At 41.1% G+C, this 27,458-nt stretch overlaps 2 protein-coding genes across 2 annotated transcripts in view; one reads left to right on the top strand and one right to left on the bottom strand.

Moving 5' to 3' along the window:
* Positions 1 to 27,458, top strand: part of LOC126007121 (monocyte to macrophage differentiation factor) — a 225,214-nt gene that overhangs the window by 31,387 nt on the left and 166,369 nt on the right. The gene's annotated exons all lie outside the window — the stretch shown is intronic.
* Positions 1 to 27,458, bottom strand: part of YPEL2 (yippee like 2) — a 51,945-nt gene that overhangs the window by 6,465 nt on the left and 18,022 nt on the right. The window lies entirely within an intron of this gene.

Raw genomic sequence — 27,458 nt, forward strand, 5'->3', positions numbered from 1 at the left:
CAAACTCACACTTCTAATTGTCTTGACTTCTTATAAATCCTCATTGCTTTGACAGTTACAATCTCCCTCAAGAGGAGCACAGGAGGTATAAGCAACCTGATCTGTGGATCACTGAGTAGATATCCTGTTTTAACTTCTAGCTTAAATATGACCTTCTTTCTTCCGGTTGGAGGGTGACAGAGAGAAACAGGAGCCAGAAGAACGTGCCATGCAAAGTGACATCTGCTTTCACTAACACAGGCCCTTCTCTGCATTCTCCTTCTCTGGTTACATGGAAACACTAAGCTGACATGAGCCAGCCATGTTCTGCATTGCAGTCTGCATTTTTAATGTCACCTGACATCCATACCCTGAAGTAAACATCCTCATGTTATCTGAAAATTATTCTAAAAATAAGTAAAGGGCTTTCCTCCAACCTGTTGCTCAGTGGCTGGAGAAATCTGGGGCTGACTGGTTAGCAGATGAACAAAACCAGACAGGGCACAGTTCACTGCACAGAAAAACAGTCATTATCAGAGAGCAACACAACTTTTGACTTGTGGATTACTTTGGGGACAGTGAGACTGTTGGCTCCAACACTAGACAGGTCTTCACTCTCTGTGTTCCCAGCCATTGGTCAAACTACAATGCAGCTTTTGCTTTCTATGGGACTTGAAACATCCTGGGGAACAAAGAACAAAGACTAAAATCTGAACTGTTACAAATGTCATGGTCTTAAAACTTGGAACCTGGACATTCAAGCTAAGTGTTAGAGGAAACACTGTCCCAATGACACAGGCAATGTGCTTCATTTTTAATATGAAATTATTTAAGATAGAATATTAATATTGCCTCTCCCCCATTGCATACCATGTTCCTTTCCCTTCTTGGTAACCTTCATTCCACTGTCAAAGCCCAAGGCTTTGTTTTCACTCACAATGCATTGTCCAGTCCCATTCTTTTTCATAGACCACATATGAGTGAGATCATCTGGCAAGACCACATGTTTTAGAAAATCAGTTTCACTCTGGCACAAAGATACCCAAGGACTTCAGGGTGTTAACAGCCTATACTCTGCCACTGAGTCAGATAAAATCAAGATCAGATTATCAAACTTCCTTGGGCCCTTAAAACTCCTGCCTTCCCTTTCTTCTTTACCCACTCTCTCCTCATCAGCAAGCAGTCACTGAATACTGCCACTAGTCTGTGTTTTATGAAACTTCTAATAAATTTAATAATTTGGTTTCCTTATTGCTACCTATCAATAGTTTTTATTTTACCAGCTTGTAACTGGTTTGATTATATATATTTTCTATTTTATGAGGACAAAGATGCAAAGAAAGAGGACAAGGTAAAGTTACAGTGGGAAGACCATCACCCATAAATAGAATTCTCAGAAGAAATCCCCTTGCTGACACCTTAATTTTGAACTTTCAGCCAAAAAACATTAAGAAAAATAAAACAAAACACATGCACAATTACTTTGTCCCTGTTGCTGGTTTGGTTTTAATAAGAAACTTGTTTTTTCTTTGTTTTGAGGCCAAACCTAGTGGGTGCTCAGGGGTTATTCCTGGCTCTGAGCTCATAAATCATTCCTGGAAGACTTGGGGGACCATGTAGGATGCCAGGAATCAAACCCAGATCAGCCACTTGCAAAGCAAATGTCTTTCCCACCGTGTTATCGCTCCAGCCCTTTGTTTTCTTTTAAGACGTTTTGTTTGTTTATTTTTGTAATTTTAATAAGAAAGTTGGACCAGTTGACCTCCATGTCCTCTTCCTCATTCAAGATTTATTCTATGATTTCACAGTCCTCCACTATGGTTAATCAGGAGTGCTAGCCTCTAAAACATATTTGTGAAGATCAGAATTTATAAGGAGGAACTGATAGAAAATAAATTTTAGGAGAATGCCAAGAGGAAAATGACACCATGAAGCAATATCACTTTACCATTTGTGACAGGAAAATACACTTATTTCTCAAACACTCATAGATCATCTCCTAGCTGTACGTCAATTTGGATCTCTAGGAGAATCAGCAAATAATCCTCCAGGGTAGGGGAAATACTAGAAATATATCATATTTTATTTTGAAAACAATCATTTTACTACCAGTCAAAACACATGATTGCCTCTAGGTTCTCCCCTGGTGTGTCCATCGGTTCAGAAGAGCTAAGATGGTTTCAGCTTTATCATTCTTCTGTCTTTTTTCTTTTTTAAGCACATTATAAGATGTTTCTGTGCCACAGGATGCTAATAATGAGTTTGTACCAAAATAGTATCTTTAAACAGTAGGATTCTTTTTTTTTAATGTTTTTATTTATTTTTTATTTTTTATTCTAAATAGATTATTTTATTTCGTTCTTTTTTTATAATTATCTTTATTTAAACACCGTGATTACAAACATGATTATAGTTGTATGATTACAGTCATGTAAAGAACACCCCCCTTCACCAGTGCAACATTCCCACCACCAATTTCCCAGATCTCCCTCCTCCCCACCCCTCTACACTAGGATTCTTATAGGGGTTTGTTGTTGTTTTTTTTGAGGACCACAAAAAAAGTTCACTTAAAGCAAAGTCTTTGACTTTACAGAAAATAAAGACTTTTAAAAAAGATATCATGCATTTTTTTTTGCAAGATGACATTATAAGCAGGCTGACCCTTGTAGCTGACTAGTTGGCAGTATTTTCCAGAAAATTTCACTAAATCTTCCCTCTTCAAAGCAAAGGTGACATTTTAACAAGGAATAAAAATATAACTTAAAACAAGGAAGAAAGGGGTGCTTTGACAAGGAACAGCTAGCTATTCAGCAATGTTTTTATTTTATATAATCTCTGTGGTTAAAAGTAATTCAAACTAGGAAAAAAAATCACTGTGATCTTGTGTTAGAAAAGATCTCATAACTCTATCTTATCAAAAACATAACTTATAAAAAAGAAATTACTCAATTGAACTTCAATTTCCTAATGTTTTCTCTGAAAAAGACACTGTTATGATAATGGAAAGCTAAACTATAGCCTGAGAGAAATAATCTACAAATTACCACTAACAAGGGGTTTGTAGCTCTGAGAAGAAAAAAGCTTGAAAATTCCACATGACAATTTGGGAAGGAAGAAATGACCAAGAAGATGGGTACTGGACAGGAGCCAGAACAATAGTACAGAAGATAGGGTGTTTGCCTTGCATGTGGCCAACTCAGACATCCCATATGGTCCCCCAAGCACTGCCAGGAATAATTCCTGAACACCACTGGATGTAGTCCAAAAACAAACACAAAAAGATGGGCAGCTAGAGTGCTTGTGACTAACCCAGGTTCAGTCTCTGGCACCCCATATTGTCCCCACAGCCTACCAGGAATGGTCCCTGAGTACTGTTAGAAATAGCCCCAGAACTAAAACAATGAAAGAAGAGGGGGAGTTAAGTACTCACAAGTCTTTGAGGCAGTGGTCCTCAAACTATGGCCTGCGGGCCACATACTGTATTCATTCCCATTTTGTTTCTTCACTTCAAAATAAGATATATGCAGTGTGTATAGGAATTTGTTCAGTTTTTGTTTTTTACTATAATCCAGCCCTCCAACAGTCTGAGGGACAGTGAACTGGCCCGCTGCTTAAAAAGTTTGAGGAACACTGCTTTAAGGTAATATCAACACTAAACTCTGAACTAATGCAAGTCCTGAGTTCCAGTAGAAAATATCCCTAACCAAAGGTGGTTGGTTCGAATCCCGGTGTCCCATATGGTCCCCCCATGCCTGCCAGGAGCTATTTCTGAGCAGACAGCCAGGAGTAACCCTTGAGCACCGCCAGGTGTGGTCCAAAAACCAAAAAAAAAAAAAAAGAGAGAGAGAGAGAGAAAGAGAAAATGTCCCTAAATATGGACAACACCCTCAGGAGAAGAGCCCTGCTATGAAATTGTAGGTGGCTGCAGATACAGACAAAAGGAGCTCTGAGGGTTACAATAATGCAAACCCCAATGACACCAAAAAATGTCTACTGCATGTTTCTGATGTACTGGGGTCCACAGTGGTGTGGGGACTGATTTTAGACCCACTTAACTGGAGGTCCAGTGACAGAATGGAAAAAGCCAGAGCAGAACAGTGTCAGTATGTTGCTGCTGTCTGTCTGTCTGGCGGGTGGCTGCCATCCCTGTGGATCACCCAATACCTCTCAGGCCAATAGTAAAGCAAGTTCCCAACTGATGGAACTTGCTCAGCCAAGTGTCAGTGTCACCTGACAGCAAAGTGATCACACCTTCATAAGCATTCCCAGCCAGCAAGGGGCCCGCTCTGATTGAGCAGATATTCACTTCCGGTGGGAATGGATGTGTTAGCAGCCTACTATGTCCAGTCATTATACAGGTAGAGAGTCCTAACTGCCATGTAGGTCCTTCCAACATAGGTGCTAAGGCATCACGGGGCATGTGTGATCTCAGATCTAGTTCCTTTGGGGTCGCATGACCTGGAACTTTACTCACTAGTCAGGCTGCTCACACTTCCACTTCACATACCTTGCCTAAAATCAAGTGTGCATCAGAGCCCAAGCCTGCTAGACATCATCAGCATTTTAGCTGCTAGTGGGCAGCTGTAGTCACTAAAACCCAGTGGAGATCCTGGCCTACACCAACTGAGAACCGCAGGCATTGATTTGATTTTGAAAGTGTAAACCCCTGATCATTGCTCAGACCAGCTTGGACTATTTAAGTGGATATTTGCTGGTGTAAAATAGCAGTAGGCATAAAAGAGAGAGAGAGAGAGAGAGAGAGAGAGAGAGAGAGAGGGAGAGAGAGAGAGAGAGAAAGAGAGAGAGCAAGTGAGAGAGAGGAGGAGGAGGAGGAGGAGGAGGAGGAGGAGAAGGAGAAGGAGAAGGAGAAGGAGAAGAAGAAGAAGAAGAAGAAGAAGAAGAAGAAGAAGAAGAAGAAGAAGAAGAAGAACAAGAAGAAGAACAAGAAGAAGAACAAGAAGAAGAAGAAGAACAAGAACAAGAAGAAGAAGAAGAAGAAGAAGAACAAGAAGAACAAGAAGAAGAAGAAGAACAAGAACAAGAAGAAGAAGAAGAAGAACAAGAACAAGAACAAGAACAAGAACAAGAACAAGAACAAGAACAAGAACAAGAACAAGAACAAGAACAAGAATGTGGTGTACCCCAAGACCCACCCATATCTGGGAGGAGTTTTGGGAACCGGATAATAGGTGTAACTACCTGCAAGACCTCCCATTTCTGGGAGGGGTCTGGAAAAGGATAGATAAACCTCTGAGCCAGGGGATTCGGGCCGGGCCAAGAGAGAAACGGCCAAAGGGCAAAGAGCCAAAAGGTCCGAATTCCCTTGGTCCCAGCCTTATCTACCTTTTTCCAAACCCCTCCCAGGAATGGGAGGGGCTTGCAGGTAAAGTTACACCTACTATCCGGTTCCCAAGACCCCTCCCAGAAATGGGAGGGTCTAGGGTCTCAAATGGGTACACCCACACAAGAACAAGAACAAGAACAAGAACAAGAACAAGAAGAAGAAGAAGAACAAGAAGAGGAGAGATTCGGCTTCAAATATGAATGGTCTCCAAAATACCAGAACATATTTTTTTATAAAAAGCCTTTTCAACATGGCAAATACCCAAAGATAAGAAATGAAGGACAGGAGAACCAGTCCATGGTAGGAAACATGCCACAAAGAGTGGTGAGTGCAGTTAGGACAGAGAAAGGTCCAATATAAAATGATAGTTGGAACTGATCACTCTGGACAAGAACTGGGTGCTAAAGGGATTAAAGTGACATGCATGGTACTCTTTAACGATAGTGTAAGCCATAATGTCATAAAGAAAAAATAAAGAGAAATGAATGGGTTAAAGAGTATAGTGACTAGAGTCCAAGGTGATAGTACAATGGGTGGGATGTTTGCCTTGCGTGTAAGCTGACCAGGTTTAAGCCCTGGCATTCCAGATGGTTCTTTGAGCCTATTAGGAGTGATTCCTGAGCAGTCAGGAATAACCCCTAAGCACAGCCAGGTGTGGCCCTCCAAAACAAACCAAGGCAAAAACAAACAAACAACAATAGCAAAACTATACTAGCTGAACTAAAAAACATACCAGCAGAACATAACCCAAGAATCAAATCAGTGATCTCAATGACAAGGAAAATTAAACCAAAAGGGAGAAAAAAAGGTATTTTGGGATATGAAGGAAACATAAGGAATAAATGGGAGATATTAAGAGGAGCAATACTTATGTCATAGTAGTTTGAAAAGGAAAGAAAAGGAAAAAAATGAAGAATTGCTGGCAGAAAGCACAACAGAGAAACACCCCCATATGAGGAGGGAGACATATCCTGATCCAGAAAAACAAATTTGTTTTATTTGTTTGGAACTAAAGAATTCCAAACAAATTAAACTTCAAGACACATGATAATCAAAATGGCAAGAGGGAGGAGAGAGAGAGAACTTGTGTGGGAGGAAAGGGAGGAGAAAATGAGAGGAAAGAAATGGAGAAGGGGGAACAAAGGGGAGAAGAGGATTTTCTCTATAAGCAGCTGTAGAAAATCAATCTCATTTCTCCAATCAAACTCTACAGGGTAAAAGGAAATGGTATGATATATGCAAATAATATAATATAAAAAGATATATAAAAAAAAGAAATTCTAAGAATCCTCTATGTTGCCATGTTATTCAGATTTAAAAAGTCTGAATCAGAGTGATAGCACAGCTGGTAGGGCATTTGCCTTGCATGTAGTAAATCCTGGTTCAATCCCCAGCATCCCGTATGGTTTCTAGAGCTTGCCAGGAGTGATTTCTAAGTGCAGAGTGAGAAGTAATGCCTGAGGGCTGCCAGATGGGAACCCCCCCCCCAAATCTGATATATCAGAAATTAAAAAATATAAAATATAAAGTTGATTAAAAAAAAAACATTTCAGACCAAATGAAAGGCATTTATTGCCTATAAGGCAGCTCAGTAAGAAATAGATGCTTTCTGTAAAAGCACCAGAGGAATGTGGTATACTTAAAGTGGTTTTAAAAGGGGAAATAGGATTGGAACTTCAAATGTAAACTAACCAGTTAGCTCAAAGCCAACCTGCAAAAATACCCAAGTTCTCAGAGAAAAAAGAGACAGTAAGTTTCGTGGTCAGTAATGTCTTGAAATATCAATGAATTGAACATTTCATAAAGGACAGAGTGAAGCTGGAAAGATAGCTCAAAGGCCAGGATTAGAGCAGTTACATGAGCACCGAGTTGTGAGTAGCTTCCAAGCACTGGCAGGTGTGGCCCCAAAACCAAGGGAGGAGGCAGAAAAGGTGCAGAGTCACCGGATGATCAGGAAATAGATTCTATCTTATTTGGCTAATAAAAGATCTACTTGAAGGCTGCAGTGATAGTACAGCCTTGCATGAGGCTGACCAGGGTTTGCTTCCCAGCATCCCATATGAATCCCCAAGTCCACCAGGAATGATTCCTGAATGCAGAGCCATTGAATTTTAATGAAAAATATAGGCTGAGAGTAACAAGATACAGGCTTAAAATAGGGGGTGGCTAGTAATCATATCAGATAAAAAATAAAGTTCAGGGCCCGGAGAGATAGCACAGCAGCGTTTGCCTTGCAAGCAGCCGACCCAGGACCAAATGTGGTTGGTTCGAATCCCGGTGTCCCATATGGTCCCCCGTGCCTGCCAGGAGCTATTTCTGAGCAGATAGCCAGGAGAAACCCCTGAGCACCGCCAGGTGTGACCCCCCCAAAAAAAATAAATAAAATAAAATAAAGTTCAAACTAAAAAAGGTAATAGATAAATACACTATGGGAATTTAACTCATTACATATACACACCAAATGAAGAGACAGAAAACTTCTTAAATCAACTACTATAAGATTTAGGATTTTAATACCACACTATAATCACTGGACAGATCAACCAGACAGAAAAATCAATATAGGAAACAATTGCTTTAGTGAGTTGGAAGAACTTGGATTAATAGATGTGTACAGGGCTCTCCACTCCCCAAAAATGCTGAACACACATTCTTCTCCAGTATATATGGAACATTTTCCAGGACGAACCACATGCTGAAACACAAATCAAGTATCCATAAAGACATGAAGATAGGAAATTATATCCTGTTTCTTTTGAGAGCACAATGCTATGAAGGTGGAGATTAAACATAAAAATAAAGAAGATGAAAAATACACACATTTGAAAATTAACCAACAAGCTATTGAATGAATCCAAGAGAAAATCAGAATAAAAACATTTCTAGAAACTAAGAAGACACAAGTTATCAGAACCTATAAAGAATAGTAAAAGCTCGATAAGACAAGAAATTCATAGCATGAATATGAATAAGAAAAAACTCAGAACCTAACCTAGCCTCACAGCTTAAGAAACTAGAAAAAGAACAAATAAAACCAAAGCAGGAGGAAGGAAAGTTTTTAATGACATAGAAATCATGAGGACACTGAAAAAAATCAATAAAACTGACAACTTCCTACTAAAAATAAGAATAAACAAGATTGACTAACCCTCAGTCTGACCCCAAATAAAAAGATAAATAAGATGGAGTGGAGAGACAGCATGGAGGTAGAGCGTTTGCATTGCATGCAGAAGTTAGAATCCCAGCATCCCATATGGTTCCCCGAGCCTACCAGGAGTGATTTATGAGTGTAGAGCCAGGAGGAATCCCTGAGCGCTGCCGGGTGTGACCCCTCACCAAAAAAAAAAGATAAGAAAGATAAATCAATATCAGATCAGAAATGAAAGGCTGAAGTTACAAAAGATATTACTGAGATACTATGAACAATTCTTTTTTGAATGTGTGCATAACCAGCAGTGCTTAGGGCTTATTCCTGGTGGTGCACAAGTGGACCATATGAAATGCCAAGGATCAAACTCAGATTGACTGCGTGCAAGGTAAGTGCTCTAACCATTGTACTATTACTCTAGCCTTATAACTATGAACAGCTCTTTGCTACTAAATGGAAAACCTAGTAGTGGGTGAATTTAGAATTATGCAATCTTGAGGGTCAGAACAATAATTCAGAGCCAATATTAAGCCATGAATACCACCAGGTGTGGTCCTAAAACAACAATAACAAAATATCACCCAAAATTGACTAGAATCTCAAACTTTTTAAACAGGGGGCCAGTTCACTGTCCCTCAGACCACTAGAGGGTCTGACTATAGTAAAAACAAAACTTATGAACGAATTCTTATGCACACTGCATATATCTTATTTTGCAATGAAGAAACAAAACAAATACAAATACAATATGTGGCCCGCGGTTCATAGTTTGAGGACCACTGGACTACATAGTACAGGGTTTAAATGATATTTTGCAACTAACCAAATTCAATCCCCAGCCCACAAATGGTCTCCCGAACAGCGACAAGAGTGATCCCAGAGCACAGCCAGCAAGACAGCTGAGTATTGTTCCAAAAAAAAAAAAAAAAAAAAAAAAAAGTCATTCCAAAAGGCAGAAAGATTTTGAGTTCTACCAAACTTTTGGTTTTGATTTTGATTTTGAGTTCTACCAAATGATAGCTTTATCTTTATAAGATGTTCTAGAAATATAAAATAATCAGTAATATGTTCTAATATATTTGGAGGATTATATCCAGCAATTCTCAGGGATCACTCCTGGTGAGCTTATGAGTTTAGGGGACCATATGAGAAATTGGGGATCAAACCTGGGTGGATCGTGTAAAAGGTTATTGTCTTATCTGCTATAGTACCACTCCAGTCCATGTTCTAATATTTTCTACAAAAATATTACCCTAATACCAGAATCAGATAGATATTACAAGTACCATGGAGATAACACTGTAAAAATTATAAGGCAGAAGTGCATGCTTTAATATGGAAACCTTAGAAACATCCAGCACTCTATGTGGTCTTCAGCACTAACAACCAGGAGTGACTCCTCCATTAACTGCTGGGATTTTAAAAAAATGCAGACCAATATCCCTTCTAAACGCAGAAGAAAAGATCTTCAACAACATCATAGTAAACGGAATCCAACAATTTAATAATGCGGAACCAATGAAATCCCTTTAAAATTTCCATGTCATTCTTCAAGGATCCAGAATAACTACTACTCAAATTTGTATGGAGCCATAAAACTATCTGAATAGCAAATGCAGTTCTAAAAAAAAAAAAAGGGAAGAAGTGTATTCTCTGTTTATAGCCATCCAAAATGTTTATACTAGGAGAAAAAAAAAACACTTAGACAAATGGACTAGTATTAGGATCACAGAGTTAATTTTTAACAAAAAGGCTTGATGTGTTAAACAGAAGAAGAAAAGGCTCTTCAACAATGATGCAAAAACTAGTTAGTCACGTGCAAAATAAATGAAATCAGACACTAAATCTCACCAAAGGCAAGTTACTTCAAAATGGATTGGGGGGTGGCGGAGCAATAGTTTAGTGGGTGGTGCATTTGTCTTGCACATTGTTGACCTAGAACTTGATCCCCACCCCAGGGTTTGATCCCCAGCATCCTCTATGGTCCCCAAAGCGTGTCAGGAATTATTCCTGAGAGTGCAACCCAAAATACAAACAACAACAAAAATAGTATTAAGTGGCCATGGTCCTGGAGGTCATAATGGAACCCAGCTCCACAAGATCTGAGCAGATTCACCTCCTGAGTGAGCTTCCAGTATGGTCAGTCAAGTTTTGTTAGGAGAGGCTCCTTGATACCCTATTCATCTCTTGGAAGATCCAAATACAAAGCCCAATAAAATGGTTTGAAATTAAAGCCATATTCATAAAATACACTGAAATAAAAATAAGCAAAATTTCTAAGACAACAATCTCAGGGGTCTTCAGTTATTTAATTCTAGTGTCCAAAAACAGGGGGCAAAAATATGGGACTTTCGCAAAAAGAAATGGCAGCAAAAATAAAAAGGCACATTAATGAGTGGGATAAGATAGTTTCACAAGATAAATCAGATGAAGAATTTATAGCCAAAAAACATAAGGCATTTACAAAACTCAATAACAAAAACAAGTAAGACTTATCAACAGGGGCTGGAGAGATAGCATGGAGGTAAGGCGTTTGCCTTTCATGCAGGAGGTCATCCGTTCGAATCCCAGCGTCCCATATGGTCCCCCGTGCCTGCCAGGAGCAATTTCTGAGCATGGAGCCAGGAATAACCCCTGAGCACTGCCAGGTGTGACCCAAAAACCACAAAAAAAAAAAAAAAAAAAAAGACTTATCAACAAATAAGGAGAGGAACTCTACAGATACTTCCCCAAAGACATACAAATGCCCAATAGGCATATGAAAAAGTGTTCGTCATCATTATCAGGGAAATGAAAACCAAAAGGACAATGAAGTTTCACCTTTCACCAGTGAGATGTACCTGAGAAAGCCTAGAGAGCCAACCAGTTGCTGGTGGGGAGCCCTCATTCACATTTGGTGCACTGGCATCTGGTTCAGCTTCTATGTACAACAGATGAAGGCTATCCAAAAATTTATACTAAAGCACCAGTTGATCTATTAGTCCCAATCCATGGCATCTCAAAAACACAAACACCTATGTCTCTGTTTACAATTTATTAAAATCAACAAATAACCAAAAGCACAGCAACAAATAAGTGGATTTAGAAAACTGCTCTATAGAGGCCAGAGCAATAGCATAGTGGTAGGGCATTTGCCTTGCACGTGGCCAACCCAGGACAGACCAGGATTCCTATCCAGCATCCCATATGGTCCCCCAGCTTGCCAGGAGTGATTTCTGAGTGGAAGGCCAGGAATAACCCCTGAGCGCCACAGGGTGTGACCAAAAAAGAAAACAAAACTAAAGCAAAACAAACAAAAAAAAACCTGTTCTATGTACCTGCAACGGACTGCTCAGTTCTAAGAAAAGATGAAATCTTTGCTAGAACTGTGATAATTTAAGATAGAACTTAAGGGTGTCATGCTAATCAGAATAAGACATATGCTAGGTAAACAACAACAGCAACAATAACAAAAAACTGCCCTGGGCCAGAGCAATAGCACAATGGGTAGGATATTTGCCTTGAACATGGCCAACCCAGGAGTTGATTTCTGCCTGCCAGGATTGATTTCTGAGCGCAAAGCTAGGAGTAGCCCCTGGGCACCACTCAGTGTGGCGGCGTGCTGGGGTTCGGGTGTGTGTGGGGGGGGGAACCACATATACTGTTCAATTAAAACAAACCCTTAGGGCCAAGGAGACAACTTAAAGGGTTGGAGCATATACCTTGCATGTGAGTGCCTGAGTTTGATTCCTACATCTCACGTCCATCTTCCATCTCCAGAAGATTCCCCCTGAAATACCACCTAATAATGCAATTCCTGAGCACTTATGTATCACCAAGCCTGAGCACTGATGTTGAGCATAATGGGCTATGTGTCACCAGGAGTGATCCTTGGACTCTAACAACAAAAAATAAGGAGAGAGATAAGAATAGGGCAGAAGTGACGGGGGGGGGGGGGGGGGGTGCGGCGTAGTGAAGGTTTTGGCACTTTGGTCACAGTGATGATGCAGTAATTTAGTGTACCCAAAGCAGAAACATTAAACCTATTGTAAACCATGATGTCTCAATAATAAAACAGATAACTCAAAAAAACAAACAGCCCAACTTTAGAACAAGAAGAATTGAACAGATTTCATCAAAGATAAACAGTTGGCAAATAGGCACATAAAAGATGCTCGACATTAATAATTAAGAGAAACACAGATTTAAAACACAATGAGATGGAACAAAATACCTACTAACATGGTATTTTTTTTAAAAAAAAATAGAAAAAAAAGTAGAAAACCCAAATGTTTTCAAGGACATGTAGTGGCCAGATTTCTCACCCAGTGCACCATAGGACAGCAAGAGTTTAGCACTTTTATTTACTTAAACAGAATAAAAACTGATGTTCACAAAAAGCCTGGATCAGAATGGTTTTAACAGCATTGGTCATAATCCCAATTTGGAAACAACCTAAATCATTCTCAACTAACAAGAGGATAAATGACTATACATGTATATAAATAATACTGTTATAAAAGAACCACTGATATGCATACCAGCATAGAGAACCAAAAAAGAAGGTGGCTAAAAAGATCCATTGGGCCTATGAATATAAAGATAAGGAATGTGAATACATTCGCATGGGAGATGAGCCTTAACTCAAAGTACTTACAAGTCTACATAGGCCTGTACATTAGTGAATTTCGGTATTCTTGTACAATTTTACACTGTATGTAAAAATGTGGAGGAGGGAATGTTACACACAAAAGTATTCTTCAAGGGCTACTCCGAGCTCTGAATTTGAGAGTTGCATCTGGCAGTGGTCAGGCCATTGACCATAGTGACACCAAGAATCAAACAAGGGTCATCCATGTGCAAGGCAAGTATCTAAACCCTTCTATCTTTCAAATCCCTGCAGGTAAAATTTTTAATAAGGTTTTTTTTTTTCTTTTTTTTTTCTTTTTTTTTGTTTGTTTGTTTGTTTTTGAGTCACACCCAGCAGCGCTCAGGGGACCATATGAGATGCTGGAATTTGAACCACCGTCCTTCTGCATGCAAGGCAAACACCCTACCCTCCATGCTATCTCTTCAGCCCCAATTTCTAATAAGGTTTTAAAAAAATAAGTCACTTTTAAAAGTCACTTTTTAAGAGTCCCCTCCTGCTTTCATAACATATCCTTTGGGTTTTAGTCAGTTTCCAAGAACCTGTAAACTGGTATGTGATGACTTACTGTTCAATTCGGAACTGTAAACAACTTCCTAACCCATTTAGAAGTATTCTAAGTAAGTTCTAGAGTGGTTTAAATTCTTTTTAGAGCCAAAGAGATTGCTCAACAGGCTAAGCACATGCTTTATGTTCAAAGCCCAAGTTCAATTCCCAGGACCACGCAGTTCCTCACCATCCTCACCGTCACCACCACCACCATCAAGCAGAATTGGGAGCAACCCTAGAACACAGCAGTGTGAGTAGCCCTCAGAATCAGCAGGTGTACAGAGTAAAAAAAAATTATTTTAACATATATTTTCTTTTCCTTGGTTTTTGTTTATTTGTTTATGGACTACATCTGGCCACGCCTGGCTCAAGGAGCTCTGGACCAAACCTGGGTTAACTGCATGCAAGGCAGGATATACATGATATACAAGGCGTTTTCCAGGTATAATCTTACAAAGCAATACATATATGTTCTTAATAGGTACACAATCAAATACATCGTAGGAGTATGTGTGCAAACATCTTACTAATTGATGTGTGGGACTTTTTAAAATTGAGGTGTTAATGGGAGCGGAGTGATAGTACAGTGGGTAGAGCACTTGCCTTTCATGTAACTAACCTGGTTCAATCCCTGGCATCTCATGTGCACCATCTCATGTGCAATAATTCCTTAGTGCAGAGCCAGAAATAGCCCCTAAGGTGTGGCCTAATAGAAAAAAAAAAAAGACTTGGACATTATTTAAGGAATCTAGATAGTTTCAGGATAATAGGGATTAGAATGTGGGAGGAGAGCTTTTAGAAGATAAGATAAATGCAGCCAGACACTCCATTATGCCTCCCCAGGCCTGCTGTATTTAGCCCTCTTACTGGCAGAAATCCACAACTAGCCAAGGATGTCGGAGCCACTTGGTGGAATATTCCCTGGGGAACAGTGTCTGCAGTGCTTACTTCCTCACCCTGCCTAGCAGAACCAGTTGAACACCCCAAGGCAGAACTCAAACTTTTCTCCCACCACGACTTCCACACTCAGTTGTGTCAAGTCAACACTTCTGATGGAAAAACCAGCCTCTGAGAACAACAGGCATCTTGGAAACAGTCACAGACAAGAATAACCCTGGCTAAGTTACTGTATCCTGTGTGGCCACCCAGCCAGCCCAGCCTGGTGCAACCAGGCATAGTCTGGCACTCCCTTTTGTGAGGGTGGTACTGAAGGTGGGGAAAGCCTGAAAGGAAGTTAAGGAAGTGATCAGAATGAAACAAACAGAATTCCAAACCAGGAGATCCCAAACAGACTGGCAGACACATTTGTTTGCTATCATTACTGCCAGGCAACAAGGCAGCTCTTTTCCATGTTGTGCATCAACCAAAGCTGGTGGTATAGGACTCCAGGAAGGGCTGGTTTTTCTTCTCCCTCTTTCTTTTTTTCCAAATTACACAAAAATTCTCTTTGGTCCTTTAAAGTAATAGTTCCAAGCCCAGCCCTTCCAGCCAGCTCAAAGGAACGGAAAAGGCTTTGAGTTTCCTGTTCAGTAGCCAAAACCACTGATTTTTTAGTCCCCTTTGAAAGTCTGAAAGGCAGCAATTCATTTTAGAAGCATGATCATTCAAAAAAGGAACACTTTGAGGTGGGAGTAGCCACAGAACAAACCTGTGGGTTCCCTCTTCTTGGTGAAAGGCTTGGGTCTTTACCTCAGAATCTCGCTCACCTGAAGTCTTCCAGAGAGTGAAGTCTTCCTTCACCAAAGGAGCCACTAAGATGGCACAAAGACACAAAGACGTCCACCTGCTGACAAGCCGCAACATCTCAGAGCTGGAGTTGTGGCATCAAATATTCAGAATCAAACCCTGGTTTTATAACTTCAACTTACCAGCTACTTGACCCCAGCATGATGATTCATATCTCTTTTATATATAAAAGGAAATCTGCATACTTTAAGGATGTTGAGAACATGCAAAGCTTTAAATAAAAAGAGCCCAGTGGTGGTGGGTGTCCTGCTCCCTATTTTCCTTTTCAACTTTTGAAGAAGCTTATAAAAAAGATTAGAAAGTCTGGTGGTGGGCCCGGAGAGGATAACACAGTGGTGTTTGCCTTGCAAGCAGCTGATCCAGAACCTAAGATTGGTTGGTTCGAATCCCCGGTGTCCATAGTGGTCCCCCGTGCCTGCCAGGAGTTTATTTCTGAGCAGACAGCCAGGAGTAACCCCTGAGCACCACCGGGGTGTGACCCAAAAACTAAAAAAAAAAGTCTGGTGCTAAACTACTTGGTTCTTGATGCTTCACTTATAACTACAGGCAAATCTTCAATGTTACAACTCCAACACCCCACAGAAATGAGGGATGGAATTGAAGGCCCCTCGTCTTTTCCAGCTATAATATAACTTTGAAATCTTTAAAGTACTCGGTACTTGTTTCGGCAATCTTCCAGACCTTTAGAAAGCATTAATTAGCATGGCTCCAAAGTGGCAAGCTGCCAGTGTCCTGACATTGCCAGTACACTGTGTCACAAACTAGAACAAGACCTTCTCTAGACTCAACTTTCCTAATCATTAAACTAAAGTAACCATATTTATACTGTTTGTTCTCTGCTACAAAAGGAAGTTACATGGTTGTGTTTTCAATTAAAATGTCTTTCATTGTACTCTAAGTCACCCATTACTACGTTGGCGGGTGTCAGGAAACTCAGGAGGCATGAATTCATTACTAAGCCACATCACTAGCTCCCAAAATCAGGTTTAAACATACGAGGTGTTTCTTGGTATAATTCACATGGATGTGGTCAGTGATATAACACCTACTTGCAAAATTTTAACCCCCCCCCCCAAAAAAAAACCAACAAATAACACTTGCTAACCAATCATCACCTTCCACTTCCCTGTCTCTGGCCACTGGCAACCACAAATCTACTTTCTCTATGACGCCGAGGGCATTATATTCTATCATTCTTTGAAAGAACCTTAGCTATATCAGGAAGAGGGCAGCAGGAGTGTATGGGTAGCGCTCCTGACTGCTAAAACCCCTACCCCAACAGATCTGTCAAGCATATGGAAGGTTAATTGGGTCCTTTTTTTTCTCCTTCTCCCTCCATGATTGGGTCTAGTATGGTTTTTCCTAATTTGAGTTAAAGAATAAGCCACAGGTTCCCATTCCAAAGGGTTGAAAATCTCGCAAAATAATACTGGGTATCTTATTTGGGGTTTTACCTCTTGAGGAAGCATAAGGAGAAAGTAGGAATGGTGATAATAGAGAACAATAGAGATGTATGAAAACTTCCAAAAATTAGATTCTGAGTGCCACTGTGAACATTCAGCTAAGAGGGAACCAGACTAAAGGGGATTTCTTCCATCTTTTCTGCAATAGGAACAAGAGGAAATGGACATAGATGGAAATGAGAAACCTGGGTTAATTATAATGGAAGAATTTCCTGGCTCTGCTTTCTACACAGGACACAGGTCACCAGGAAAGACTAGGAAAGAATAGTGTTTGGTTTGTAAAATATCTTCACGTATGGAAGAAGTCACACTCAAGTGTGCTGCCTTGATCTGGTAGGGTCTCAACGCACCCGCACATTCCCTTAACAGATGGAAGGGAAGGCAGGGAGGAACTGGCTCGAAGAAGGAAATATCTGATATATGGAGTCATAAAATTCCAATGGCCTGGGAGCATACACTGATGCAAGCCATGTGAAGAACAGGGAACAGCAAAAACAAAAGGTGGTGAGGGGCCTGGGTGTCGCCACCACATTTAGTACAGGTACCCTTTAGATCGAATTCACTAGAAACCAACTGTCTGGGGACAGCCCTGGTGAATGGAAGAAAGTTTTCTGTAATAGACTGGTCTCTCATGGGGAGATTACGTGGAAAGAAAGCAGGTTTTGAGTTAGAGAGGCCCTGGTCCAGCCCTTTATAATTTGTAACATTGAGCTTCATCTTTCTGATCCCACCTCAGGGTCCCATCTATAAAAGCGGAGAAACCTAATGCCTGCTCATAAGCCCTATTCCAGAGAGATGTGTGTAAATACAAAAATTAAAAATGTTTTTGGTTTGTTTTTAAATCAATATTCAGTGATAATCCTGGATCTGCACTCAGGAATTACTCCTACTAGTACTCAGGGGACAAATATGGGATGCAAGTGATTAAGCCCACAAGTGCCCTACCCACTGTACTATCTCTCCAAACCCCCTCCAAATTAACATAACTTACTGAATCTATTTAATATAGTTTTCTTTAATGCTACAGACTCCTAAGGTTTAAAATGAGGAGCTGTGTGCTCTATCTCTAAAGGTTGATTGACTGGCCCAAGTTTCTCAAACTCTTTCCAAGAGAGCTTAGCTTTTTCCCAGCTGTTCCAAGGCCCTCAATCGACAGCTTGGGACTGCACAGTTGTTCTCTCCTGAACTGGGAGCAGGATGAGGGCTTCAAGTTTGTGGCAAAGAGTTAGAACAGGGGGTGCCAATATAAACATGCATTCAGTGGGAAAGTGACCGCCGCATGCTCTCTAGAGCCTGCTTCCCCGCCTGCTCTCCACAGAGTGAGAGGAAATAGAATGAGGGCTTCTTCAACAGAGTGAAGAATGAGGTATGCTCATACTCCAAGCAGCCCCAATCACACTCCTTCTCCTGGGTCTGTTCAGGAGGCTGGCTTCCAGTTAAGAAAGAGAATGGCAGGGGAATCTGAACTGATGGCAGCTGGGCCCTTAGCAATTCAAAAATAGAACAAAAAAAAAAAAAAAAAAGGTCCTGAAATAATGGAGTTTCAAATTCCTCTCAGTCACGTTTGGACGCTCAATAAGTGTACTCAGCTCCCTTTTCCCTCTCCTCACCTCTCTTTTTCCTCTCTAGCCTTGGGTTCAACCCAACGCACCACAAATAAAAGCAAAAAAAAAAAAAAAAAAAAACCATACCAACACATCACTCTTTCCTCCCCTTACCCTCTGGTGCAAACAAAAAACATCATGCCTTTGCAAATAAACTGGATTCTACAAATTGAAAAGATAATCCAAGTTAATATACCTAGGAAGATCACATACTAGTTTCCTGGATTTTTGTTTTCAGTCTACATTTCTCTTCCCAAAACCAACCAGGCATTAATAAATGAGTGTCCTTATATCATACAAGAAATCCTGGGCAAATCCTACCAAGGTAGAAACTGCTACCTGAAACCAATCCAGGCTGAAGGTCAGAAGCGGCTTTTCTCCAAGGTCTCCTAAATTTCACAACCCATGCTCTGAGAAGGGAAATGCTTTAAAAATATTTTATAATGGGGCCGTCGAGGTGGCGCTAGAGGTAAGGTGTCTGCCTTGCAAGCGCTAGCCAAGGATCAGGATCGTGGTTCGATCCCCTGGCGTCCCATATGGTGCCCCCAAGCCAGGGGCAATTTCTGAGCACTTAGCCAGGAGTAACCCCTGAGCATCAAACGGGTGTGGCCCGAAAAAAATTTATAATAAGCATGATTTATAATAAGTATAATAATTTATAATAAGTATGATCCTGTCATAAAATTTCCTAGGTAAAACTGAGGAAACTCATTAAAAATAAACTGAGAAGAGGCCATGCTATTTAGCTCAATCCAAGTTTCAACTTGCTGGGTGTGGCCCTGAAGGGGCCAGATTTTACAAGATTTCTCTGCTTTCCCGGGTCCAATCACTGAATCCCCTGCCTGTTGAGCTGAGTGAAGGCCTAGAATGGCCACTGGAACCCCTAAATATTGCTTAAGATCCTGCCCAAAATAGGCCAATAAAATCTTTTGGAAATTGTGTGTAATAGCATTGACAGCTCACCATTCATAGACGTGCTTAACCATGTGCCAGGCAGTATTCCAACTGTGTTCTATAAAACAAATAATTTTTGTTAGCTCCTCACCAATCCAAAACAGCAGGTACAATGGTCAGCGCCTTTTATTTTCATAGCAGATAAAGAATGACTCTGATCAAAATGTACGATCAGGTTCGAATAAGCAGTATCTAATGGAGAATAAGGTGATGTACCAAAGACAGAAGAAAATGAGGTTAGGATGACAAAAATGATGCCCCAAGAGACTTCCTAAAAGAAGGGAGCTGAGCAGAATTAAGCTAAAAGTGATTTCAATGTGGAATGTTACTACAAAATACTTCCAGGTTTTTGTTTTTGTTTTTTGTTTTTTGTTTTGTGTGGTTTTTGGGTCACACCTGGCAGTGCTCAGGGGTTTTTCCTGGCTCCGTGCTCAGAAATTGCTCCTGGCAGACAAGGGGGACCATTTGGGACACCGGGATTCGAACCCATGACCTTCTGCATAAAGATAAATGCCTTACCTCCATGCTATTTCTCCAGCCCCACTTTCAGATTTTTTTAACTGATTCAAGAACTTACCCCAATTCCCATGATTTATAGTCAAAGGCAGGACCTAAACCTATAGCTTTTGACTTCAAGTTTATAGAATGCATTCACTTGAAAGGAAAAAAAAAAACTGTCTCTTCTCATGAAGAAGAAATGCTACTAATGTCAGAACTGATAAAAAATCTTTCAGGATCCTCAAGTTCTTTTGCTCTAGATCCATATTTATTTAGCAACTACTTAAATTTTAATTCTCTTGCTGGAGTGGATTTACCTTCAGGGAAGGTAATTCAGTAGTTTAATTCTGAAGAATGTAAAAATTTAATGGATTAAAATTCTGGTCTATCAATTATCTTCCTGTAAATTAGGGTAAATCACATCATTAGTCCTTGGTCATTTCTTTTTTTTTTTTTTTTTTTTTTTGGTTTTTGGGCCACACCGGCAGTGCTCAGGGGTTACTCCTGACTGTCTGCTCAGAAATAGCTCCTGGCAGGCACGGGACCATATGGGACACCGGGATTCGAACCAACCACCTTAGGTCCTGGATCGGCTGTTTGCAAGGCAAACACCACTGTGCTATCTCTCCGGGACCCCCTTGGTCATTTCTTTAGTGAGTGGGTAAATTTTAATTTGTAGGTCTCCAATTTTAAGGGTAACTGAGGGACAGTCAAGAGAATGTTCTTTGTAAACCAGTCTGAAAAACAGCCTTCCCAGTTCACAACCTAATACATGATTCCCATCACAATCTGTGGAAATAATTAAAAGCAGAAGCCCTTGAAAAATCTGGGCCCGGAGAGATAGCACAGCAGCATTTGCCTTGCAAGCAGCCGATCCAGGACCAACGGTGGTTGGTTCGAATCCCGGTGTCCCATATGGTCCCCCGAGCCTGCCAGGAGCTATTTCTGAGCAGACAGCCAGGAGTCACCCCTGAGCACAGCCGGGTGTGACCCAAAAACCAAAAAAAAAAAAAAAGAAAAAATTTAAAATCTCTGCTTTCTTTAGCACCTGAAGGACCACAAAATAAAAGAATTAGGCTATAACTTGATCTAGTTTTCATTTCACAGAACATTGGCATCTAAAGCGCCCCACAGACCATTCACTCATTCGATGAATGGCTCTTGTCTACCCTTTCTTCCAAACCACTGCGTCATTAGTTCCAGGAATATGTAACTCACTTTCACCTAGGTAAGTCTGGTTTCTGACCAGTCCTCTGGCAGTTCCAACCTTCCTTCTAAAAGTCAATGTCTATACCATATTGGTTCTTGTACCCTCTATGTTTACATTCTTCAGCAACAAAAAATACTAATTTTTAAGCATGTTCCCTTGCCTACATTAAGGTTTCTTTGTATGGGGAAGATTTATCTAATAGCATGGGGGTATAAGAAAATAATTAGACATACACTTAGATGAACTAGATTCAATTCCCAGTTCTGATACTTTATCTACAATATGTTTTTAGATAAATTCTTCTCTTTAGTTTCAAGTTCCTCATGTGCCAAGTGAGATAACAAACAGAAAGAAATGCATAGACATTATATACCAGGATCTTGATAAACAGGAGTACCCTTCTCCATACCAGTTGTTCAAGTTTTCTGTCTGTGGCTTGGTTTAACTCTTACCAAGATACTTGGTTTGATCCTTAAAACTTGGTTTGAAGGGGGGCCAGAGCGGTGGCACAAGCGGTAGGGTGTCTACCTTGCATGCGCTAACCTAGAATAGGTGATTTGATCCCCCAACATTCCTTATGGTCCCCTAAGCCAGAAGCAACTATTTTTTTTCTTTTTTGAGCCACATCCATTGATGTTCAAGGGTTACTCCTGGCTATGTGCCCAGAAATTGCTCCTGGCTTGGAGGACCATATGGGATTCCAGGAGATCGAACCATGGTCTGTCCTAGGTTAGTGTGTGTGCAAGGCATACGCCCTACTGCTTGGGCCACCACTTCAACCCCAGGAGTGATTTCTGAGCACAGGAGTACCCCTGAAAATCATCGGGTGTGGCCCAAAAACCTAAATAAATAAATAAATACATAAATAAATACATAAATACAACCTTGGTTTGAAGGGACCAGTGGGTAGGGCATTTGCCTTGCACACAGCCTATCCAGATTCGGTCCCTGGTATCCCATATGGTCCCCTGAGCCTACCAGGAACAATTTCTGAGTACAGGGCCAGGAGTAATGGCGGTGTCGCCCTAAAACAAACAAACAAAAAATTGGTTTGACCCTTATGATTGTACTTCATACTTGATTTCAGTATGAACATACAAAGTAGAGCGGGTTGCTTCTCCACTGCAGCAGTTATCCAGCATTGGGCTCTCTTCCAATAGCATTACAGCATATGATCAATTAGCATATTTCTATACCCAACATCTATATTCACATGTCCCCAGGGACTGGGTTTAGGAGTGGAGTTATATTAAATCTTGTGACAGCAGAGACTTCATTGCTTAAAAGACTCGTGGTGGGACTTAAAGAAGTCATAGCCAATGAACGCTTAGGAAAGACATATAAGCTAGAAATGCTAGAAAGACCTGTACACAAGGTGCTTGTTAAAGCACAGGAGATAGGCATTGGTGGTTCTCAGTATTCCCTTGAGAAGCAGAGCATGACTAGGCTAGAACAACCAGTCTACCCCACCCATCACGCAAGGCTAGTGCTTCTGCCTCCAGTCAGCATCATGTCCTTGGGCAGAGCCCTGAGCCTCTGCCCTAGGAGTTGCATCATCTGTGAAATGAGGGGGTTGAGCAAGGTCTCCTACCAGGGAGAAACATTCTGTGAATCCATATTCTCTGGAGGCTAGACACTTTGCACATTAAATGAACATTTCTGACTCAGAGTTAGGCCTTTTACTCATGTTTTTAAACTTCCTGTTTATCTGCATAAGACTTTTTTTCTGCTCTTTGGTAGGGTTGACCCATTTTGTCTTAAAATTCATCTCAAGAAACAAAGACTCAAATCCCTCTCATATATTCTGCTGCTAAATCTTCTTCCTTGGCCAAGGAAAAGGCTTCAGGCAAATTGTGAAATAATTTAATGATAATTTGGAAAATAATTTCCTAGGAAAATATATTTTGTGCTATATTACAGTAGCCTATGATTGGTTTCTGGTTTTGTTTTTTTATTAAGGGGTGAGGAGTACACAGAATATCAAAGTTCAATATTAACTGTATCCCAGAATCTTGCAGTACAATCACATGAACGAATACTGTGTGTACTTCCATAATTACAAAATTCAACAAATATTTACTCAATCAACTCTGACCCTGGAGGTACTTACCATCCAGCTAACTAGAATGAAATTAAAACTGAAAAATAATTTCTTTGTTTGCTTGGGTTTTTGTTGGTTTTTGTTTTGAGGGTATACCCAGCAGTGCTCAGGGGATTGAACCTGGGTCAGCTGTGTGCAAAACCTGCTGTGTTATTGCTCCAGTCCCCTAAAAAATAATTTCTAAGTATGCTGCTGCAATAGATTTTGAGTGTAAAGGTAGCCTTCATAGCATGGATGGGGGGCTGGGCGGTGGCGCTGGAGGTAAGGTGCCTGCCTTGCCTGCGCTAGCCTAGGACGGACCGCAGTTCGATCCCCCGGCGTCCCATATGGTCCCCCAAGAAACCAGGAGCAACTTCTGAGCGCATAGCCAGGAGTAGCCCCTGAGCGTCACAGGGTGTGGCCCAAAAACCAAAAAAAAAAAAAAATAGCATGGATGGGACTGAAGAGAACTTTCTAGATTATAGTAGAAATAAATTGGGGTGAACACGGAATTGGCAATTTACATCTCATCTCTTTCCTATAGACACTCTCCTAGGATAATAACTCAAGAGGTCAACAGTGGTCCCTAAATAATTGCAATGTATAGAAATTTTAAAAATATCTTCATAATATCTTGCCAGAATCTCCCATGGTTTGATACAACTATTTCAGGGCATTGTCCCAAATGTTGGGTAAGTATTTATTTAAAGGTGAAAAAGAAAACAGTGGACAGAATGAGTCCAATGGACTTAGGCAAGGCTCTCTAGAAGCCAGATCTCAAGGGGCCCTCTCCCCTCTACTTTGTTTTAAAGTGAATGTGAGTGTGCATTCAATGTGAATCTGAATGTTTTAAAGTGAATGTAAATGCACATATAAACATGGGCATTCTTGTCACGTTCTTATTCATCAATTTTTCTTTTTTTTTTTTTTCTTTTTTTTTTTTGGTTTTTGGGCCACACCCGGTAACGCTCAGGGGTTACTCCTGGCTATGTGCTCAGAAGTTGCTCCTGGCTTGGGGGACCATATGGGACACCGGGGGATCGAACCGTGGTCCGTCCAAGGCTAGCGCAGGCAAGGCAGGCACCTTACCTTTAGCGCCACCGCCCGGCCCCGCATCAATTTTTCTTATTAATGAAGGTGGAGAGAATGTGGCACTGGGCAACACATTTGAAAGCATAACTTGTTAGCTTTTTAACACAAGAGCTAGCCAATTGGACAGCAGAGTGGGTGTTTCCATACAAATTTCATCACTTTCAAGTTGTTCCATGAACAGAGAGTACAGCTATGACAGCAAGCCATGTTTTTGGTTTTGTTTTGATTTGGGGGCTTGAGGTTTGTTGTTTTCTTTTTTCAATCAGTCTTTGATTTGGTCTAGAAAGAAGGACTCAATTAGCATCATGGAAACACAAAGCAGATTTCAGAAAGGAAAGGTCAGCTGCAAACCCTAGCATTTGCTATCAGCCATCTGCCAAGCAGGAAGTGCTACTCAGATCTATTTTTAATCATCTTCCCTAGGCTAGGGCTCCTGGGAGAACACAGAGGCCAGGTTTATTCCAAGACAAACATTTAATTGCTACCTTTCTATTCACATTTTAAACTAGTCTCAAGACCAGCTTATACCCAGAGATACAGTGCACTGGCTGATACTGGCTCCATTGCTTTAGCTTTGACCTACAAGTAATCTTTTCAAGTCACAGTAAGAACCTCTTCAAGTAAAACTCTTGAGGCTGGAAATCTTGACCAAGTCCAAATAAAGCCCTATAAAACCACAATCCAGGTATTATGCACTTTCGAGGTTCTCAAGAGACAGGAAGAGAAAATTCCAGAGTCTGTATTTAACTCCCCAAAGCAGTGACTCTGGGAGAGCTAAGTGTGCAGGGCCAGGGGTGCAGCTTAGCGAAGGACACATGCCTTGCCTGAGTCAGGCCCTGAGTTTGATCCCACAACACAAGAAGAAAAAAGTCAGAGGTACAAACTTCCTGGCCATTCCCATATTGTACACTAGGCACATCTCTTTCACTTCATGAAGGTAAATTAAAACTAGTTTCTCCGGCTGTCAGTCATCTGTTACTCACAATATGATATGAGCTGGCTAGAGAAAGGATAATGGTTTTGTGTAAATTCTTTGAGCCCCCAGCCTGTGTGACTGCTGGTCCATGTAGACATGTCCATGTAGACATTCTACCTACTAGTTGGTGCCCTTTCTAATGTGCAGCAGTATGCAGGCCTCAACCTCATCCAGCCCTAGAAATGCAACATTCCTGTGAGGCCTGGAGAAGAAGCCTTCCATAGTCAGGGCCAATGTTGCAGCATCTGCTGCAGGAAGCTCTATCAGGGGTCCTCAAACTTTTTAAACAGGGGGCCAGTTCACTGTCCCTCAGACCATTGGAGGGTCTGACTATAGTAAAAACAAAACTTATGAACGAATTCTTATGCACATTGCATATATCTTATTTTGCAATGAAGAAACAAAACAGATACAAATACAATATGTGGCCCGAGGGCCATAGTTTGAGGACCACTGCATGTTCTTCCAGCCCACACATAGAACATTAGAATTTCCTTGTTTCTTGACACTTTCAAACTTTCAATTTCCACTTTAAGGTAAACCCCCAGCATGTGCACAATGGTGTTTCCACTGGTGCATTTGCCAATCAAGAGCAGGAGTTAGCTCCACCCAGAGCCAGGTCCTGTCAAACTATACTACTAGGAGAAGAGGGGTGGGGTAGGGTAGGGGTATCCATCTCTCCCTCCTCCCACATCCCTTTTGGAGAGAGCTAAGCTAGAAGGGCACCTTGACTGTAGGATCTTTGCCTGAGGATGTGAAATAAGAGATTGGTATTTGGGGCAACTTAACACCAGCAGGAGCCTAGCCAAAGGGCCAGAGAGGAAGGGAGTGAACATGTGCTTCAGTCATGGGAGATCTTAACTAGGAGGAGGGAGCTGGAGACTGGGATCCTTCCCTTCCAAGAGAAGGAACTCTGCTCTAGTGAGCTGGGACACACATGGGGGGAGGAGATAGCCCACTACACAGGGTCATTCCCTCTGACCCAGTTGGACTACAGATTAGTTTGGGCTTGTAAATCCTGCTAACTCCTGAGTTCCTCTTGTCTGCTTTCTGGAGCAAAGGGAGTTCATCAATAAACAGTTTACAAACAGCTCTTCTGTGTCCTAGCTGAATATACCCTATCTTCTACCTGTCTCTGTCTTTTTCCTGTTTGTTAGGGCTAATTAAGTCAGGAGGTAAAAAACACTTCAGGGCCTGACAGATAGCATGGAGGTAAGGTGTTTGCCTTTCATGCCGAAGGTCAGTGGTTCGAATTCCAGCATCCCATATAGTCCCCTGAGTCTGCTAGGAGTGATTTCTGAGCATAGAGCCATAGTAACCCCTGAGTGCTGCCGGGTGTGACTCAAAAACCAAAAAAAAAAAAAAAAAGAAAGAAAAGAAAAAGGAAAAAAACACTTCAAGAAAAAAAATAAACTGTACTGTTTGGTCTAAGTAAAACCCTGGGAAGAGGGTGGCTGAGAAATAGTGTTTGTTTTTATATGAATGGGGTACTGGCTTAATCCTATCCCCACAAAGAGGAAAAAATACATTAGGTATAGGAGGCAACCTAAAGATTCCAAAGCCAAGCAGACAGCCTAGGAAGGACAAGAAAAGAGGCTGCACTGGGCTTCTCTGCTAATTCAAAGAAAGGAAAGCACCAGCCCTTAGAATGCTAATAGGGACATGGCCATTTTCTAATGGGATGTTCTTAGTGATTCAAGTCACATCAGAAAGCATGTAGCATGTTGTCTGTCTTCAAAGTGATAGCCATTGTCATCATTATTAGAAGACCTCCAAGGAGATCTTTTCTTTTTCTTTTTTTTTTTTTTTTTTTTTTTTTTTTTTGGTTTTTTTGGGCCACACCCTGTGACGCTCAGGGGTTACTCCTGGCTATGCGCTCAGAAGTTGCTCCTGGCTTCTTGGGGGACCATATGGGATGCCGGGGGATCGAACCGCGGTCCGTCCTAGGCTAGCGCAGGCAAGGCAGGCACCTTACCTCCAGCGCCACCGCCCGGCCCAGATCTTTTCTTTTTCAAAGACGTGTCATTCAAGACCATTATTTATGCACTGTGTTTTATATAGGAGTTCCTGATTAGATCCTAAGGACCACACAATCCCCAGCACAGCCAACAGTGATTCCAGTATCAAGTGGGAAGTAGCTAGATACAGTCCATAAAAATCTATCTTTTGAGGGTGGCGTGGATGCAGC

The sequence above is a fragment of the Suncus etruscus genome, chromosome 1 (assembly GCF_024139225.1).
Source record: "Suncus etruscus isolate mSunEtr1 chromosome 1, mSunEtr1.pri.cur, whole genome shotgun sequence".
Lineage (NCBI taxonomy): Eukaryota > Metazoa > Chordata > Mammalia > Eulipotyphla > Soricidae > Suncus > Suncus etruscus.